Below are 7798 nucleotides of genomic sequence, written 5' to 3'. Positions count from 1 at the left end.
GGTTTTTGTTTTTTAAAAGGGTTGTGGTTTAAGTACTGAAGGGAACAAAATCACCTGGAATCTTTTTTAGGCTTAGAAGAATGCTTTCCTCGCTGTCCAAAAGGGGGTACGCCCCGTTGTTTTTAGGCTCTTTTGTAAATTCTGTACTCCCTTTTTGGGGGCCCTGATGCCGGGGGAAGGGACAGAAAAGCCTTATAACAAAAAAGGTATTTTTATTTCCCGGTCATTTCTCATTACTCTTACCCTTTTAAGTATAAGAAAAGGTGTGAAAATCTGCTTCGCCTCGAAATTTTTTGGCCTATAGCGCGTGACAGGGCAGCATAATTCGTCCCCAAAGATTTCATTGATTGTTTTTTTTAGGGAATGAAAGTAGGGTTTAAATTAGAAATTAAAATTTTTGTCTTTCCCCTTAAACTTATGTTTTTAAAAAAACTCAAGTCTTAAACATTTGAGTCTGGTTCCTAAAATCATGGCTACATAAACCCCAAACCCTTTTTATTACATCTTGCCTACGGCCAAAACTTTTCCCTTTTTTTTGCACAGTTTTCAATTGTTACAGAATGTTCGTTTTCAGACATTTTAAACTGCCCAAAACAACACTAATCTACCCCTACAATTAACCTGAAGCTGTAAAAAAAAACCTGGAATGCAAATTTCCAAAACCAAAAAATCAGAGATGGCAAAAACAACAGCATTAAGAGCAGAGACCCCCTTTTGGTCAGCAATTGAATAGGGGACTCTCATCCCTTTTTGCCAGATTTATAGCACCTTCACCTTTTAGCCTAGAACACGTATTTTTCAAACCTCTATAGTTGTACACCTTTATTTTTCAGTTAGTTTTGATACCATGCAATATTTTTAAGAAATAAAGTACAAGAAATCAGTGTTAGCTCCCAAAAAGACAATTAATGGACCCCCATCCCTTTTTGCTTTGAAAACTCTTTTATTTTATATATTATATTATATATATATATTTTTATATATATATACTATTGTAATTATCTTTCATCAAAATTACGTTAAATTAAAAAATTTACTGGATTTTACGTCAGTGTAAACAGGGGTCCTTTTGGGGGGGGGGAGGGGCGCTCTTTGGGCTGTAGGCCTAGGGGCGCGGAATTTGTAAAAACGGCCCCGGGTTTTTAGCTATTTTTATTACTTTACCTATCAACGGTCTCAATCAGTTTTGTTTTTAATAAACATAAATTGCAAAATTTTTACTTTTTTTACTTCCAAGTACCAGTGCGGATTAGTTCTGTGTGTTTACTTGTATATTGTGGGTAACTGCAGATCATGAAAATCTGCAAAAGGATTTTCATGCGTTTTATTTGTATAAAATAAAAGAAGCTACCATTTTTATTGTGATAGTTATTTAACGTGAGGGTTTTTTTAACATGTAAAATTGGGCAAGATAAAAAAATGTAGGTTAATAAAAATAGTATAATTTCCCGGGTTAATTTATACAACATTATAGATTGTTTTTCCAAGTGCCCCTCTTGTAATCCAAAAAAATACATGGTTTATTTTTTATTTTTTTATGTATGCACCCAGGGAAACCTATGTTTTGGATTGTAAGCCTGAAACCACAGATTACGTCGGTGATGGGAAATTTAAAGGAATCCCTTTTTTTAAATTTAGTACCTAGCCTCTTTAAGTCTCAGAAAACTGTCAAGGAAGTTGCCATAAAAATATAAGAAGCAAGAAGTCAGTTATGTTAACAAAGTGCCTCACCTCACCTTCAGGTTAAAAGGGTATGGGGGTATTAGGCCTAGCATTTTTAAATATTTAAAAAATTATATTCTAGTTTCACGAAGTACTATGTTGATAACGACTTATTGGCCTTTGAAATTAATGTAAGTTTTAATAATTAATTCTAACCTGAAGTAAATTACCCAGATTGTGTTGTGACACAATAAACTTACGTGCATTTAATTTACAATGTCTTACCTTATGAATATTTTTAAAAACTGAAATTTTCTCCTAAACTCTGCTTACAACAGTAAACTAATTAATTATGGATTATTTTGTTTCCTTTATAGGAAGTCAGGCTCTTCGATGCCGTGTTTAATACATTTTTTATTTTTATTATAGGATATTTTCCTGTTTGAAGAGGATAAGATATTATCACAGGTCAATGATTACAACAGACGCGACATATATTCTCATTGCTGAATCTTACTGTATATCAAAGCTTGATGTTACAAAAGGTGTTGAGTTATTTGCGCCCCAGGGGCAAATCATGGAAGAAAACAGTTTGGAAAATCCTATACAAATTGATTTGGAATTGTGTACTTGTTTTTTGTATTATTTTAAAGTGTAAAATTATTATTGTAACCATATTATTCTACTCTGTTTATTAACACATATGTTATTGCTTTTGCATTGGTATCGTAGTATTATAACCTTCGTGTTTCGAGTATTTTTAACGTTTTCAGTGCCGGTAGTAGTTTTTTTAACGGTAGTAGTGCACTTACTGTAAACACTCTATGAGCTCTCCCTCGAGGCCGAATATTAGTACCTGTAAGGGTTAGTAACAACCTAATATCCAAGACTACTTACTTTTTGAAGATCAAAGAAGAAGATAAAAGGTTTATTTATAAGCGTGGGTTCTTCTGGGTGATTTGGGTGCAGGTAGAGAATTGGCTTAAAAAGAGGCGTTAAATGTTCAAAAAGTATGGACCTAGAGTGCAAAAAGGTTGTATTAATCCGGGCCTGTTTACATAAGAAGGAGTCTCGCCACACTATATGGTTTGCGCAATAGGCTCCGGGTGAGGTTGTCATCACAAACTTTCGTAATTATAGCTTCATTTCAATTCTTGAGTGTTTGTCCTGCGGACATATAGAAAAGCTGATAATCATAAAGAAACTTTTACACCACCTCGGCATGCAAAAAGGGACACTGTGTCAGGCCCTGCTGGGAGTAGCTTCAATTGTTACTGTGGCTTTATGACACTCAGCCTGAAAAAAAATTCCATGGGAAACCTTTAAAAATCATAACAAATGTACAAATTTTTTCTCAAGGCATCTTACCACATAATATCTATTGTATACTACTCATTTTTTTCAATTACCGAACATTAATATTTCATCTCAGTATTAAGAGTAAACGTTCCTGGAGTATGTACTACAAACGTAAGAGTACTTTAAAATCACATTTTGTCACCGAGTTTTAACGGTTGAGTCTTTTCCACTCTTTTCTTTTTACAGCCAATAAAAATCATAAGTTGAAATCTCAAATGGCTTAGGGACTCAGTTTGTTAAACAAATTTATCATATTCTGTTATTCACACGAGTAACAATCTATGTTTCTTTATCTTTGAGATGTTTAACACATAATTTTATAGCTATATAATTGTAAAGGTGGTTATTAATATTAGGTTTGCCACAAACCGAGCAAAAAGGATTGATTGGTGACTTTAGACTTTCATATTTTCTCAATTTTTCTCTGAGTATTTAGATGTTAAAGTAAACTGAGAGGCTCATTTGGACTTATTGGGAAGAAGGTCGTTATCAAGATTTGAGGGTTAGAAGTATCATTCGTGATTAGTGGAACTAGATGTTACCTTATCAATTAAGTATTCTTTACCCCTTTCTGTGTTCTAATTTGTATTCCATTTTGAAGGTTGTACATCTCTTATCTTTGTATGAATATTAACTAATTTTTAATGATTTTTCTCTTTCAACGTTAATAACAAGTATAGGGGCTTACATCAGAGTTTCCCAAAGTGGGTGCGCCGCGGCGCCCCCCGGGCCGCCGCGAGCTAGTGCTAGGTGCGCCGCCGTTGCCTACCAAAGAGTCTAAACTAAAAAAAACGTCATCATACTACAATACAGTGCGGACCGTTCTGTGCGGCGCGGCTTTGGAGTTACTACCCCCTTCTTCGCCCCCTCGCCGAACCTTACTTACTTGGCCCAGCCGGCCGGTTGCACAAACAAAACAACTAGGCAAGGTCCAGACAGCAGCAGCTTTGCATCTCGGTACGTCATTCTGTTCTTAAAACTCGTTGCTAGGCAACGGAACTACCTTCGTGTATTTTTCAGAAATCGTCGTACGTTACCGTCGACCAGGTCTGCTACTACTAACCTTGCAGTCTAGCTTCTGTTGAGGTTATGTTTTAGATTTAAGTTGCCGAGTTTATGTTTACACAGTGTGACAGTCGTACAAGTGAAGTAAATAATCAAAGTAGTGATGTTTAAGTTTGTGTTTCAGTTTATTTAGTGTTGGTTATTATATTGTTTCTTTAAAATGAAAATATTCTTATCTTCAATTAAAACTGAAACAAGGAAGTAAACAAAGTAGTGATTTCCGCGTTCAACTTCTGCAAAGAGCGATGGCAGAGGCAGCTGATGGAAGCCGTAAACCAAAATACAGAAAATATGACGATAAGTATTTAGATTTTGGTTTTTCCTTTGAAATTAATAATGAAGAGCGCCCGCAATGTATTTTGTTTGCATGAAGGTTTTATCAGTCGAATCTATGCAGCCTAGTAAACTAAAACGGCATTTAGAAACTGTCCACTCAAACTTTGATAGGGAAACCTAAGAGAGTTCTTTAAAAGAAAGGAAACTGAGGCAGTAAAACAAAAGGCTTCTTTTGCTAAACATTCCAAAGCTAACAGCGATGCACTTTTAGCTTCATTCAAAGTGGTATATCACATTGCAAAATGCAAAAAAAAAAAGCCTCACACAATTGCGAAGAGCTTATTTTACCAGCTGCCGTTGACATGGCTAAGATAATGATTGGCGAGGAATTTGCAGGTGAAGCAGCTTCTTAAAATTCCTCTGTCAAACAATACAATAAGCAGGAGGATTGATGACATATCTGAGGACATTAACAACCAGCTTATAAATAGATGAGAGGTAAAGAGTTCGGAATTCAATTAGACGAGGCTACTGACAGTCACAAAGACGCTAATTTAATTTGCTACGTTAGGTAGGTGAATGAAAACCAGTTGATAGAAGATTTGTTGTTTTGTAAGGAAACTCGAAGGAGGCACCTCTGGTAAAGAGTTGTTTGATATTGTTAACAATTTTATAACGGAGAATGATATTAACTGGGAAGACTGTGTTGGTGTGTGTACTGATGGAGGCCGGTCAATTGTCAGGCCACTACCAAGGACTGCAATCTCGCATTCGGGAAAAAGCCCCAAACGCTATGTTTGGACTCACTGTATTATACACCGAGAAGCACTGGCAGCAGCAAAGTTTCAGTTCATAAGTTAAGTGCAGTTATAAAAACCGGTGATCCAAGTAATAAATTTTATCAAAACAAGACCAATGAAAGCCCGGTTTTTTTTCCTAAACTATGTGATTGACACAGGCGATCAACACTCGTCGCTTTTGTACTATAGCAGTGCTCGATGGCTATCTCTGGGCAATTCTCTGCTAAGATTGTTTGAGCTGAGGCAAGAAATCCCGCATTTTTTCTGAGTGAAGATAATAATGCTCTTTGCTCGATATGTTTATTGATGAATGTTTTCTCCTTAAACTGGCGTTCCTGACAGATATTTTTGAACGTTTGAACATTCTTAACAAGTCTTTGCGTATAATATTTTTTCAAGTTAGCATTTCATTTCTAATATTTAGAATTTTCTTATAAAGGTGAGGAGTCGTGTTTTTCTTATGGTTGTTTTAAGTTATTATTATTACATTTTTTTGCAATAAACTCAAGTAACAATCCAATTTTTGTGTGTTTAATTATGTATTTTACCGTTGTAAAGAACAAGGTAAACCTAGTGTGTTGTTAAAAAAAGTAATAACAATCTTAATAACGATAAGTGTAACGTTAATATACTACGTAAGTATAATAACAAATAACGTATTAAATTTTTATACTAAAAATTTAATTATTGTAATGTAGTGCAACGCAAAACGAATAAATTATACTAGGTGCGCCGCAAAGCCATGTCTGTACTCAAAGGGAGCCGTGGCCAAAAAAGTTTGGGAACCTCTGGCTTACATTAATGTTTGATAAAGCCGGTTAGAGTATGGCTGAAACCTGACGATCAGTCAGGTTTAGCCAGCACCCAAACTCCAATAACCTCTAATTATAACAATGTAGAAATGGAAACTGAAAATGCTGTCCTTTCCATTTTAGAGTATACTTATACAGCAGATATAATAACAATATCAAAAGAGCTAAAACGTAAACATAGTCTAGTGGGTCCAGACTATAATCAAAAACTAAACCGCAATCTCCTGACGAAAGAAAATCCATATAGTTTAGACTTTGTAAAGCTGGGAATAATTAATTGTATTCCCTAGCTAATCATCGAGTATTAAAAGGTTTTGTGACCATATCTGACCAAAACAGCCTTACCATCGAAAGGGCCTCGCATAATAAATATTGGTGATTGTGATTTTTCAATGTAGTCATTAAATTGGAAAGGGATTTGAAAATGCTTAAAAAAAGACTACAGTGGTGTCTTCAGGAAAATAACTTGTTTTAAACTCAATTTGGGTTCCGGAAAGGTAAACCCCGTTTTGGATAATTTATCACTATTAACAACAAATATACGAACCTCTTTTCTTGATTCAAAGTTTTTTGACAGCAATTCTTATCTGCATATACCCCTATTTTTAGTGGGGGCCTATGGTAATGTAAATTTGAACATACAAGCAAAAATGTTGCTTCATATTAGAATCCCTCCTAAAATCGTTTCGTTTTGTTACATTATTGTTACTGGAATAAACTATTCAGGTAATATATAACAACCCATTGCATCTCAAAGGGGTTGTTGGAAAGGAATTCCCCAGGGCTCTGCACTCATTTCAATTCTATGTTTTATACAATCTTTTACTTTCAACAATTTTCAACCCTAGTGGTGTTTACCTTTTTAAGTAGAGACCGATCCCTTTTAAGACTTATTTTCTCCGTCCTCATGGTCCACTGGCCTGTGTGAAGATCTATCAAACCGAATAAGTGGTATAGACGATACAGTACAAGGTCAATGGTACTGATAAAAAGTGCAACGGTCACAGACAGGATTTTGAACCTGCGCAATCTCTAACTCAGATCCAAAGACCGTCTCTAACTTGAGTTTGTAGATGATTTAGTGGTGTATACTATAGTGATAAATCATAGTAAATTTGTGAAAATATACTTGACGAAGCTTAAATGAGTTTTAGCCTTAGTGAATTTAAAATAACAACTGAGAAATCAGCTTTGTACAGTTTAAACAAATCTCTACCTGGTGATAACGCATTTTAACAATAATAACCTACTTCAGACCAAGAATTGCTATGCATTTCTTCGTATTTTTATTCGTGTTTTAGACAGAACATTTACCTGGAAAAAAGAAAATAGATTGTGTAAAGGAAATGTTAAACTAATTATCATAAGATTCAGTACTAGCATCAATTGTCTTTGGGGTGCTATTCCTTTAATATTAATTACATTCCTTATATAAGTATCTTGTTCGCACACTTTCCAATTTGGAAGTCAAAAGGAGTCAAATTCTCAATAAAATACTGCTGAAAGAAAAAAAAAAACTAGACTATAGTGTCTATTTAGATCTTTTATAGTTTAATTAAATCAAATATAAAAATATTCATTAAGTATATTGGGCTTACAAATTACCTTTAATTTCTTCCTCAATGTTTCTTTTCAATTCATCTCGACTCTTCCTGATTTGTGATTTCTAATTCAACTTATTTTCTATATTTTACTCTATGAGTTCTACCAATTTCTGGTTTCTACTACTAAGCTCTGTCTACTTCTGCTACAGACGAAGAGTTGTATATTGTAAAACATAACCATTACTTTCTTCTTTTAACCTCAATTGTATTGTAATTGAGT

Source organism: Homalodisca vitripennis, unplaced genomic scaffold, assembly GCF_021130785.1.
Source record: "Homalodisca vitripennis isolate AUS2020 unplaced genomic scaffold, UT_GWSS_2.1 ScUCBcl_3183;HRSCAF=8539, whole genome shotgun sequence".
Lineage (NCBI taxonomy): Eukaryota > Metazoa > Arthropoda > Insecta > Hemiptera > Cicadellidae > Homalodisca > Homalodisca vitripennis.
Note: the sequence above shows the minus strand (reverse complement) of the source record.